The sequence below is a fragment of the Pelodiscus sinensis genome, chromosome 1 (genome assembly GCF_049634645.1).
Source record: "Pelodiscus sinensis isolate JC-2024 chromosome 1, ASM4963464v1, whole genome shotgun sequence".
NCBI classification, from domain to species: Eukaryota; Metazoa; Chordata; order Testudines; family Trionychidae; genus Pelodiscus; species Pelodiscus sinensis.
Genome location: NC_134711.1, coordinates 71,588,216 through 71,601,390, shown reverse-complemented (window position 1 = coordinate 71,601,390; position 13,175 = coordinate 71,588,216). Strand labels below are relative to the sequence as shown.

At 42.6% G+C, this 13,175-nt stretch overlaps 1 long non-coding RNA gene across 2 annotated transcripts in view; it reads left to right on the top strand.

The window, feature by feature from the left end:
• The window catches only part of LOC142829957 (uncharacterized), a 99,904-nt gene that overhangs the window by 77,965 nt on the left and 8,764 nt on the right, over positions 1 to 13,175 (top strand). The window lies entirely within an intron of this gene.

The following is a 13,175-nucleotide window of genomic DNA, read 5'->3' as shown; positions in this document are numbered from 1 at the left end:
TTCCCAGAAGGCAATATGCTTGTGTGTAATGTTATCAAGAGCGCTGAAAAAAGACACTGACTAAAAAATGACATTCATTCATCTTGAAATTAAAAGATAATGAAACCTTTTCTTCCTAAAGATTAGTATTTCAATTTCAAGCATCTGCAATTACTGAAAAATCTTCTTTTAAAGTACTCAAAGTCTGCTTCTCATGATGCAAAGCTACAAGATTTTATAACTCTATCAGGGCTCTTCGGCTCTGCCAAGAAAGGAAAATAGGTGAGGGGATTGAGGCAAAGAAAAATGGTTGGGGGTGGGGAAAATACACACAGTCAGAGATAGCTGAGAGAGTGTACACTCTGTTTCCATTATGGAACCTTTACTCTGGTGCTGAGCGTTCACTCCTATAAGCAGCCTCATTGACTTTGATTGATGTGTTTTTGTGAATTAAGTGTTCAACAATGAGAGTCAGGTTTCCACAACCCAGCCACTCCCAGGGGCTGCAGGGATTAGAATACTAGTTTGAATTCAGCCCAGAGCCTTGAACTGTTATAATCATGATGGTTGTTATAATCTGGTTTCTGGTTTCTCTCTAATTCCTGGTGGATCACATATCACAAAGAAGTTTTCCTGTGCATGAGAGACCAAGAATTAGATGGGAGTGTGGATATTGAGCTACCTCCTCATCAATAGAGGTGATCCCCCAGTCCAGTTTGGAGCACAGTGGCAGAGCAGTTCAGTGTCTGCTGCAGTAGTGGGGGGCTGATAACTGAGCCTTTAACAAGATTGCAGCATTGATACCTGTGCCAGTTTTGCAAGTGTAAGGAACAGATTTTAGCTTTTAAGCATCAGAACTGACGAAGAGCAGGAAACCACGAAATCTTTCAATGGATAGATCCAAGATTGTTCACCCATTGACAACAAAAATCAAACTGTTCCACTTATTTCAGATTTGGTCACAGACTTTAGGAAACAGCCCCACAGCCCAATCCTGTTAGTATGGGCCAGCCATGGGTTTTCCTTTGCTGTGTGGACATACCCAACATGCGACAATGCCAAAATGAGGGCCACAACAAAATTATTTATGAATGAAATTTAAAATGCCCTGGGAGTTATTCCTTTATGGTGAATAACATTCTATATACAGTAAACTTCCGATAATCCAGCACCTTTAGGACCCAGGGAGTGCCGGATTATCAAATATGCCAGACTATCGGAAGGGGGGGCTATGAAGGGTCTGGGGTGGGGTGGGGGGGATGCCACCCCAGACCCCTCATAGCCCCCCCTTCTGATAGTCCGGCTCTGCCTCAGGTGTCCTCATTCAGCCACTGCTGGTCAGTTTCAGCAGCAGCTGAATCCGGGATGCCTGGGGCAGAGCAGCTGGGGTGCTGCTGGGTTGGTCCCATAGTGCTACCCCTGTGGGACCAACCCGGCAGCATCCCGGCTGCTCTTGGGGACGCCTGGGGAAGAGCAGCTGGAGTGCTGCCGGGTTGGTCCCGCAGCGCCAAGGGGCAGCACTACGGGACCAACCCAGCAGCACCCCAGCTGCTCTGCCCCAGGCATCCCCAAGTCAGCCGCTGCTGAAACTGATCAGCGGCTGACTTCCTGGAATCAGCCGCTGGTCAGTTTCAGCAGCGGCTGAATTGGGGACACCTGGGGCAGAGCAGCTGGGGTGCTGCCGGGTTGGTCTCGCAGCCCGAAGGGCAGCACTACCGGACCAACCCAGCAGCACCCCAGCTGCTCTGCCCCAGGCATTTCCCGATTCAGCTGCTGGTCAGTTTCAGCAGCAGCTGAATCGGGGAAGCCGGGCGCAGAGCAGCTCCAATTGTCCAGCAGCCAGAGCACTTCTGGGTTCCTGATGGTGCCGGACCATCAGGAGTGCCAGAGCATTGGATGCCGGACCAGTGGAGTTTTACTGTACCTCAGGTTCATGACTTTTCATTTTGAGAGACTAAATTTGTGTGGAATGCATTAAAATGAGAGATGTCCTCAATAAGGGAGGGTTGAAAATGTGTGGCAATTTCAGAATTTTGTTGCTAAGAGGAAAGCTTCCTGTTGTGATCTTTGGAAAACTTTCAGACTGCAACCAATGCTTAATATGCAGACTCACTCTTGCCCATGTTCTGTCTCTACCATACTGAGTTATTCTAATTCATTGATCTTTCATGTTCTCCCTAAATTGCCTCTAGCTTCTGCAGAATTCTGTCACCAGAATGTTGTTAATGAGAACTAAACTGTGTGGCAGGGCATCTTCACCTCAACGGGCTCAGTGTTTTCCCTTCCAGCATGGGGTGGAGGAGGGTTGGCCTGGAGCAAATAAGTTTTATTTCAGAGAGAATTTTTAACTCGGTCAGGTTTTTTTTCACTTTTTTATAAGGTAAATGTCAGCATTTGCCCAAGCAGCACACTTCAGCCACACCAAAGAAACCAATGCACAAACACAAAAAGGAAATACCTTTCCCTTCCCCCACCTCTCTGGGGCTGTTGTCTTGTTATGCTGACTATCGGTGCTGGCTCCCATGACACCTTCGAGGAGCTTAAGGAGGTAGCCAGGTTAGTCTGTTACAGAAAAAAAACAACAAATAGTCTGGTAGCACTTTATAGACTAAGGGTATGTCTACACTACCCTCCTAGTTCAAACTAGGAGGGTAATGTAGGCATACCGCACTTGCAAATGAAGCCCGGGATTTGAATTTCCCGGGCTTCATTTGCATAAGCGGGGCGCCGCCATTTTTAAAACCCCGCTCGTTCGAACCCCGGGCAGCGCGACTACACGGGGCACGAACTAGGTAGTTTGAACTAGGCTTCCTAGTTCGAACTACCGTTACTCCTCATGGAATGCCTAGTTCGAACTGCCTAGTTCGTGCCCCGTGTAGCCGCACTGCACGGGGTTCGAACGAGCGGGATTTTAAAAATGGCGGCGCCCCGCTTATGCAAATGAAGCCCGGGAAATTCAAATCCCGGGCTTCATTTGCAAGTGCAGTATGCCTACATTACCCCGCTAGTTCGAACTAGCGGGGTAGTGTAGCCATACCCTAACAAAATATGTAAATGGTATCATGAGCTTTTGTGGGCACAGCCCACTTCTTCAGATGACCGGAGTTATGAGTAGAGGATATGAAAACTCGAAATAAATAGGAGAAGAGAAGGAGAGGTGGGAGAAAAAGAAAAAAAGGAAAAAGGAAGGGGGGTGAGACAGGGCATCATTAAGTATCTGGAGAATGGGTACTTGAACCTAAGCAGATCAAAGTAAATAGATAGATGCTAAGACAGGAAGGATACCACTCACAGAGCTGTTAGCACCTTCAGTGGTTATGAAGTAGGCCGTGTCCTAGCCAGCCCATATCTCGATTGAGTCCATTAGCATGTGAATTGAATTTGTGGATGAAGTGAGATTCCAATGCTTCCCTATGTATTTGGCTTGTGGAGCTGGCCTGTGACAAGACAGCTACCTGCAGGTCTAGGGTTCTGTGCTCGGCATTCCCTATTTGATCCTCTCACCACTCCTTGTTATTTTTTCTGTTGTTCCTTATACTTAGTTGTGTCCAGGTTCAATGGATCCACCTGTAGACTGGGGGAGGGTCCTTTAGCCTCGGGCGGGCTTGTGCTCATTCACTTCCGAGACCCCACTCTCTTACAACTGCACAATGTGACTTTGTCACACCTATCTCATCATATCATACTGAATGCATATAGAAGAGCGCTCACATTTTGTTACTTAGTAACATTTAGGTTTACCTCAAATGATTTAACACTTAATTTTGGCTCTGTTTTTTAACATTCTTGGGCAAGAATATTATCTTTAGTGGTTTTCATTTAGCTAGCATGCTTCTACTGCTGAATGCAGAATACTTTGCTGTTTTGCATCCAATATCTAGGATGCTTTGGCTGCTTTTTAAGAATGGAATATACAGCTCCAGCTTTTCATACAATTATGTTTATTGGTTTCATGCAATATTGTAAAGTGCCTGAGGTGCCATCAGAAAGTGCTGTCTGCCTGTATTTTCTAACTTTTCACTTGCTTTTGAGTCACTCACACTGTATAAACTATGCTAGTTACCAGGGGCCATTGGGTTGGAGCAATGGATTCTGAGATTTGATAACCCAGGAAGAGGAAGGAGACCTGGATTTATCACATAAACCTTCATAAGGCCAGGAAGACCAGTGACAGGCTGTTCATAACACCCTCCTTCAACCTCCATTTCCACTCCAGAACTGGGCCCCCTAGATTCCATTATCCCAGGACTTAGACACACTTCCCCTGGGGGGAAACCTGCATCTGTCCCAACAGGGTCAGATGTTGCAGACAATCCAGTCTTTCCCTTTTGTGTTCTCGCCATGACCTGGAAAAACATGGCTGATTTGTCAACTGCAATAGAGCCCTGGAGCAAGGTACATGAAAGCTACCATCCCCTGCCCAAGCAATACATCATACTACAGGTTACATTGAACCTCAGGTTAGTAGAGGAATCTCACAGCAGGTGGTGGAGCTCCCTTGACCTGTGGCTCAAGGTGGATGGAATGCTTCAGTTTTGTGTCCACTTTAGTAAGAGGAATGTGATATCCCCATTTGACATGAATTGCATGCCCCAAATTGACAAGTTGTTGGAGTAAATAGGGGATACAACATATATCTGAACCCTAGAGATGATTGAGGGCTACTGGAAGATCCTTCTGACAATGTGGACAGGACATGCACGAGACTTTGTAGGGCAGTGATGGCAAAACAATGTTTTTGGTGAGCTACTCCTGGCTGTTAGCCTCCTGTACCACTTATATTTTAAATTGGTTCATTTGTTCATCTTCTCAGCCAGCCAGTCACTTAGACAAGAAAATCCCAAAATATTAAAATCATGACTTGAAAGTCACAGAATCTAAAACTCCATGACAAAAAAGCAACTTTACTTTCATAATTATATTTTTCCTTTTTCTGCTCAGTGTTTTTCTATTAAGTAGATATTAGCTACAATATTTAGCTCAGAAATGCTTCATTTTACATTAGCCAGTATTCATCAAGTTACGTTGGCTCTGCAATGAAGAGGAATATACTTTTTCAGGTGTCCATTTATTCATTGGCAGAATGATATAAATCACAATACAAAGAGAGAAGCCCATGCTAAGGTGAAGGCAGAAGTCCGACGTAAAACTAAAGAACTCAGAAACATATGGGGGACTAAGAAACGCAAGAACTCCAACGTTTTGTGGATACCTATAATACACATGGGTTTCTTTAGTGTTATTAAGGCTGTTCATCAGCCAGCTTGTCATGGCACGAACCCCTTTCGCTCAACGGATGGAACCACACTTTTGAAGGACAATGAATCCATTAATTTTTTCTGGAAAGAACATTTTGAAGATCTTCTTAATCATAATTCCATGGTTGCAGATGAAGTTCTTTAGCAAATCCCCCAATGACCTAGGGATGAGCTCGGAGACCCTCCCAATATGTATGAGATATACAGTGCCATCAAGTAGATGAAGAACAACTAGACAGCAGGTCCAGAATCCCCAGTGAAATCTTTGAAGATGGTGGATCAGAGTTAATTTGGCAGTTTAGCCTGCTTATCCTTAAAATCTGGATAAAGGAAGAGATATCCGGTGAAGTGAGGGATGCCTTGATTGTTACCCTCTTTAAAAAAGGGGATAAACCAGACTGTGGAAACTATTGTGGTATCTCTCTCCTTGCTGTTGCAGGCAAAATTCTGGCCTGGGTCCTTGCAATCTGTTTTCCGCCCCATCAGAAGAAATTTTACCAGAGTCACAGAGTGGCTTCCAACCATGTTGTCAAACTATGGATATGATCTTCATTGCGTGGCAGCTGTAAGAGAAGTGTCAGGAGCAAAACTGACCACTGTACATGGCTTTTATTGATCAAACTAAAGCCTTTGACTCAGTGAATTGCTGTGCCTTTTGGACTGTATTTTCGAAGATTGGATGTCCTGATAAATACATCAGTGTCCTAAAGTGGCTTCATGACAACATGGAAGCAACTGTTCTGAGCAGCACTGTCTCCCAGAGTGAACCTTTCAAAGTACAAACAGGAGTCAAACAGGGCTGTATCATCGCCCCAAGCATGTTTGCAGTCTTTATTGCAGTCATTTTCAACCTAATTGCTGGGAAGCTCCCAGCTGATGTTAAAATCATCCACAGAATGGACGGAAAGCTGTTTAGGCTTAGCAAGCTGAAAACTATGAGTAAGATTTCCTCCACATCTATTGTGGAACTTCAGTATGCTGATGACAATGCAGTTTTTGTACACAAGATCTTCAGGCTATCTTGAATGTGTTTGCTAATGCTTATGTATGTCTTGGTCTCACCCTCAACATCAAGAAAATCAAAGTTCTCCATCATCCCTCTCCAAGTGACATACCATATGCCCTATCTATTAAAATCAACAGAGAGGCACTGGAGAATGGAAGTTATCTTTCATCCAGGGCAGATATTGATGTGGAAATACATCATTATCTGAGCTGTGCCAGTGCAGCCTTTGCTCATTTACAGCACAGGGTTTTTGAAGATCATGACATTTGAACAGACACTAAATTTCTTCTCTAGCAAGTACTCAACACTATTGTATGGGTGTGAAACCTGGACAACCTACAGACATCACTTGAAAGTCCTTGAGAGTTATCACCAACACTGCCTCCGCAAGATCTTGAAGATCAACTGGGAAGACAAATGCACTAACATCAGTGTTCTGGAAGAGGCAAAGACCACCAGTATTGGGACAATGATCATCCATCAGCAACTTTGCTCGACTGATCACATTGTTCGGATGCCAGGCCATCACCTCCCAAAACAGGTCCTGTTTTCTCAGCTGAAAGAAGGATACTGTAATGTGGGAGGACAACGGGAGCGTTATAAGGACTGGCTAATGGATAACTTAAAGAAGTGCAACATTGACATTGACAATTGGGAGACACTTGCCCAGGATCACTCAAAATGGAGACAAATCCTACTCAATGGCTCCCTGCGCTTTGAATTTGCCTGTCGACATGCTGAAGAGAAGAGGCGCAAGAGGAAGGAGAGACTAGCTTCTAGTCATGGTGAACAGCCTCTTGTACCTGGAAACATCTGTCCTCACTATAATAGAACTTGTGGTTCAAGGATCGGCCTTATCAGCACCTGAGGGTCCATAACTCACATGGAAGAAGGTCATAGTTGGCAACATCAGCATCATCATATACTATGCTGTTTTTGACACTGCCCTCCTGTGCTCATAGGATATGTCTACACTTGCAAAGAAAAAAACCTGTGGCATGCCCATGACAGCCAACTCAGGCTGAGGAGACTGCAGAGCTGTTTCATTGCTGTGTAGACTTCCTGGCTCAGGCAGAAGCCCCTCCCATCCTGCAGAATCTAGAGCATAAGTTGCAGTCTGTGTCTGGAGAACCTACACAGCAATGAAATGGGCCTGCAGCCAAAGCCCAACAAGCCTAAGTCAGCTTGCACAGGCTGGCCACATGTGTAGGTGTTGTGCAGACATATTAAGAGTGCTCACTGCAACTCTTTTGCAGTTTACTTCACTTTATGAAATGAAAAAGGGAAGACTATGGAAGAAGGATCTTTATGGTGAACTGTACTATAAAAATCTACAATGTCCTGATAAATTTCTCATCTGGACTGAGATCACTTACATGGACAAACATTGTAAAACCTGTCACATATCTTGCTCTTTTCATTTTGCATATTTAAAAATGCAATTAAAAGCAGGGGTGGTCAGTCAAAGGGCAGGACTTGGTCTAAATGTGTCAGCTTGCTAGTGCTCTGCTAAGCCAGGAAATGAAAGGCAGACTCTGAGATCAAACTGAGCTTCTTATACAGCAGCGCAGAGAATCAGAGCTGAGCTAGAGCCTTGAAATCATTGCTCAGAAAAGGGTTGATGAGATTTACATTTTCTCTGCACAAAGAAGTGAAATTTAGCATCATGCATGGTGGACTAGCTATGTAAATCTCGTTAATAACAAAGATCGGTAGTTGTCTTGTTCAGCATGCACAGTGCAGCAAAATTACCTCACAATGATTGCTTGGTGTGTCGCAGACTGTAATTTGATGATTTGAGCAAATACATCCATCTTCTAGTTATTCCTAAAGATTGGATGACAAATCAATTTATTAGATGGCCGTATGAATAATATATTTTTATTATAAATAATATTGTCCTCACCTGACTATTTCTGGTTTTAAATTGGTTATAAAGGAAATAATACCCCCTAAGACATCATGTATTTCCCCCCTAGCATTACTCTCTAATGTACATGACATATAAATGCCCTTTGAAACTTTCTGTTACTCTACACAGTAAATCCAAAGGCACTTAAGCAGTTAATTTTTAGCTACAGTTATTGATGGTAGACCTTGTCTGGATAGATTTTTTCTTTTAAAAAGTCTTCAGTATGTCAATTTTTTATTTTTTGTAGAGTTTGGCAAAAACATCAATACTTCTCCCTCAGTGTCCAAGGCCTGCTAAAGACTCCTTGGTGTCATGAGAGCAATTTCCTCATGTTCTAAAATCAAGATGGCAATATTTTAATTTTATTTTGGCCAACACAAACTCTTCTGCTGGGAACACCATTTGGTTGTATAGGCTGGAAGATACTTTAAGCAGGGAGAGAAACTGCAGGTTGTTGATACCTGCTAATTGTAATTTTCTAGTGAATCCGCACCTTACAGGATGCCTGCTGCCTAGGACTTATGGTCAGATTTTCCAATATGCTCAGCACTCCAGGACTCACACAACAAGATCAAAGCTGCCAAGAGGTGCTAAAATCACTCCCCATTGCCCCCCCCCCCCCTCGCAACCAGATTCTGTGAGTAGATCTTTGCAAGAAAAATTTCTTATATAAAATTTGAGACAGTCATGCAAAATGCAAAACTACAAGTAAATATTGTTTAATTAGATAAAACAATTGGATGCTTTAAACATGATACAGTTGGATGCTTTAAACATGATTTTCACCTGGTACAAAACAGTTGGATGCTTTAAACATGATATTCACCTGGTACAAAACATCTGTTCAATGCCCTCTTCCCTCCTTAGCTCCAGGTTATAGGGTTTTGTATTTTGCATGGGCATGTACCTCACCTGCGGAACCCAACCCATTCCCAGAGAAGTTTCAATTTCAGTGAGAACTGGTTAGGCCCGAAAACCCAAACCAGCACACAAGTACATGCCTGCAATTTACACAGAGTTTTGTTAACTCCTTGTGGGTTTTGTGCAGGTGCAGGGATCTAGCAATACAGTTCACAGATTCCTTCTCTCACTCATTAGTAGCAACACAGGAACTGACCATAAGAATGGCCATACTGGCTCAGACCAATGGTCCATCTAGCACAGTATCCTGTCTTCCAACAGAGGCCAATGTCAGGTGCTTCAGAAGGAATGAACAGAACTGGCAGTCACCAAGTGTTCCATCCTCTGTTGTCCACTCACAGCTTCTAGCATTCAGATGCTAGGGACTGCTGGAGCATCGGGTTGTATCCCTGACCATCTTTACTAAGAGCCATCAATGGACTTATCCTCCATGAACTCATCTAGTTCTTTTTGAACTCTATTACAGTTTTGACACTCACAGCAACCTATGAGTTCCATAGGTTGACTGCACAGTGGGTGAAGAAGTGCTTCCTTTTTTGACTCCTAATTTTATTGGGTTACTTATGTTCTTATGCTATATGAAGGTGTAAAAAAATACCTTAATCACTTTATCCACACCAGTTATGATTTTATAGCTCTCTGTCATACCTCCCCTCAGTTGTCTTTTTTTACAAGTTGAAAAATCCTAGTCTTTTTAATCTCTCCTCATATGGAATCTGTTCCATATCGTTAATCATTTTTGTTGCCTTCTCCTTACCTTTCTAGATTCTAATATAGAATCATAGAATCATAGAATAATAGTACTGAAAGGGACCTCGAGAGGTCATCGAGTCCAGCCCCCCACCCTCAAGGCAGGAGCAAGCTCCGTCTACACCATCCCTGACAGATGTCTATCTAACCTGTTCTTAAATATCTCCAGAGAGGGAGATTCCATCACCTCCCTTGGCAATTTATTCCAATATTTGACCACCCTGACAGTTAGGAATTTTTTCCTAATGTCCAATCTAAACCTCCCCTGCTGCACTTTTTTATGAGATGAGATTACCAGAATTGCACATAGTATTCAAGGTGTGGACATACCATGGATTTATACAGTGGCATTATGATATTTTCTGTCTTCTTATCTGTCTCTTTTCTAATGATTCAACACATTCCCTTAGCTTTTTTCCCTGAGATACCTCATTGACTAGATGTTTTCCGAGAACCAGACACAATGACTCCAAGATCTCTTTCTTCAGTGATAACAGGTAATTTAGATGCATCATTTGTATGTATAAGTGAGATGACTATATCCTCTGGATCACCCTTGTGTACGTTTGTTGACCCCTTCAAAGAATTCTAATAGATTGTTGAAGCATGAGGTCCCTTTAGAAAAGCCACATTGACTCTTCCACAACAAACTGTGTTATCTATGGCTACATCTACAATGCAGCCTTTTGCCAGCAGAGAATATACTAATGAAGCCCTCATTAGCATTTGTCACGCTGTCATTTGCATATTCTCTGCCGATGCTTTTTGTGCAAGAGGCTTTTGCGCAAAACCCTCTTTTGCCTCAAGATCCTCATGCCTCATACATCTAGTAGAGGTATAAGGATCTTGTGCAAAAGGGTGTAAGGATCTTGTGCAAAAACACTGCTTGTTTTGGGGCAAAAACCTCTTGCATAAAAAGCACATGTAAATGACAGCACAACAAATGTGAATGAGCGCTTCATTAGCATACTCTTTGCCAGCAAAAGGCTGCAGTGTAGACATAGCCATATGTGTTTGCTATTTCCAAACAGTTTGCCTGGTGCTGAAGTTAGGTGTTGGTGTCACATTAGCTATCCTCCTATTCTGAAGTTAAAGAAGTTACATTTAAATTTAGTTTACATACAACAGTTAATAGTTCTGCCATTTCATATCTGAGGTTCTTCAGAACACTTGCAATAAATGTGTGCTACGTGATGAATATAAATATTCTGGCATCAGGGTAACTGTCAGCAGAAAGGCCTCTTTTCTTAAGAAGGAATATGCTGCCTAATCGTGTGTGATGTTTAGAGATATACCTATCTTTCCCTAGTTGTGCTGAATTCTGTGTTTTCTCTGTTTGTTCTGTTACCCTTGGGTTGAAAATTCTCTTAAAGTCTTTGCTGAATAATTCATCATTATATTTTTAATGTAGTCAGTCACCTTTCCACTGCCACTGTCAAGTCATCTGACAGGTATCTATGGTCTTTGCAACAGCTTTCTTATCTTGAGAAGTAACTTTATATTTCTCTCCTTTGATCTTGCACGCACACACACATTTTAACTTTTTCCTAATTCTCCTTTTTTTCTTTATTTCTATTTTCTCATGACATTTTCCATGCTGGATTTCAAGATTTCATAAATTAGTTTAATCCTCCACTGTTGACCGAGTCTACTTAAACATGTCCATTATCTGTCTAGACACACTTTTATCCTTTTTTGCCTGGTGTTCTTGACCCTAGAGAAGCAGGCGGCATGAAACCTCATTCCATTCAGTGCAGAGGATCATGCTTAATACACACCATACTTGAGTCTACATAGCGCCTCCTGTCTTATATGCACTGTTCCATGAAACCATGTTTCATTCCTTGCTGAGTACTAAGGCAGGAGTTGGAGGATCTTGGTGTGAACAAACAAGTACAACAAATTAGTTTAGAAAGGCAAAGGCACAAAATAAGATCAAACTAGCTACAGGCATAAAGGGAAACAAGAAGATATTTTATAAATACATTAAAAGCAAGAGGAAGACCAAGGACAGGGTAGGCCCACTGCTTAGTGAGGAGGGAGAAGCAGTAACAGGAAACTTGGAAATGGCAGAGATGCTCAATGACTTCTTTGTTTCGGTCTTCACCGAGAAGTCTGGAGGTGTGCCTAACGTAGTGAATACAAGCAGAGAGAGGGTAAGTTTTGAAGATAGGATACACAAAGAACAAGTTAAAAATCACTTAGGAAAGTTAGATGTCAGCAAGTCACCAGGTCCTGATGAAATGCATCCCAGGATACTCAAGGAGCTGATAGAGGAGGTATCTGAGACTTTAGCTATGATCTTTGAAAAATCATGGAAGACAGGAGAGATACCACAAGACTGGAAAAGGGCAAATATTGTGCCCATCTATAAAAAGGGGAATAAGAACAACCCAGGAAACTACAGACCGGTCAGTTTAACGTCTGTCCCTGGGAAGATAATGGAGCAGGTAATTAAGGAAATCATATGCAAACACTTGGAAGGTAATAAAGTGATAGGGAATAGCAAGCATGGGTTTGTGAAGAACAAGTCATGCCAAACTAATCTGATAGCTTTCTTTGATAGTATAACGAGCCTTGTGGATAAGGGAGAAGCGGTGGATGTCATATACCTAGACTTTAGTAAGGCATTTGATACAGTCTCGCATGATATTCTTATTGATAAACTAGGCAAATATAACTTGGATAGGGCCACGATAAGGTGGGTGCATAATTGGCTGGATAACCGTAGTCAGAGAGTTGTTGTTAACGATGCTAAATCCTGCTGGAAAGGGATAACAAGTGGAGTTATGCAAGGGTCTGTTTTGGGACCCTTACTGTTCAATATCTTCATCAATGATGTAGATATTGGGATAGAGAGTACGCTTATTAAGTTTGCAGATGATACCAAACTGGGTGGGGTTGCAACTTCTTTGGAGGATAGGGACATAATTCAAAATGACCTTAGCAAGTTAGAGAAATGGTCAGAGGTAAACAGGATGTGGTTTAATAAAGAGAAATGCAAAGTGCTCCACTTAGGAAGGAACAATAAGTTCCATACATACAAGATGGGAAGCGACTGTCTAGGAAGGAGCATGGCAGAAAGGGATCTAGGGGTCATAGTGGACCACAAGTTGAATATGAGTCAACAGTGTGATGCTGTTGCAAAAAAAGCAAAATGATTCTAGGTTGTATCAACAGGTGTGTTGTAAGCAAAACTCATGAAGTCATTCTGCCGCTCTACTCTGCACTAGTTAGGCCTCAGCTGGAGTACTGTGTCCAGTTCTGGGCGCCACATTTCAAGAAAGATGTGGAAAAATTGGAAAGGGTACAGAGAAGAGCGACAAGAATGATTAAAGGTTTAGAGAAC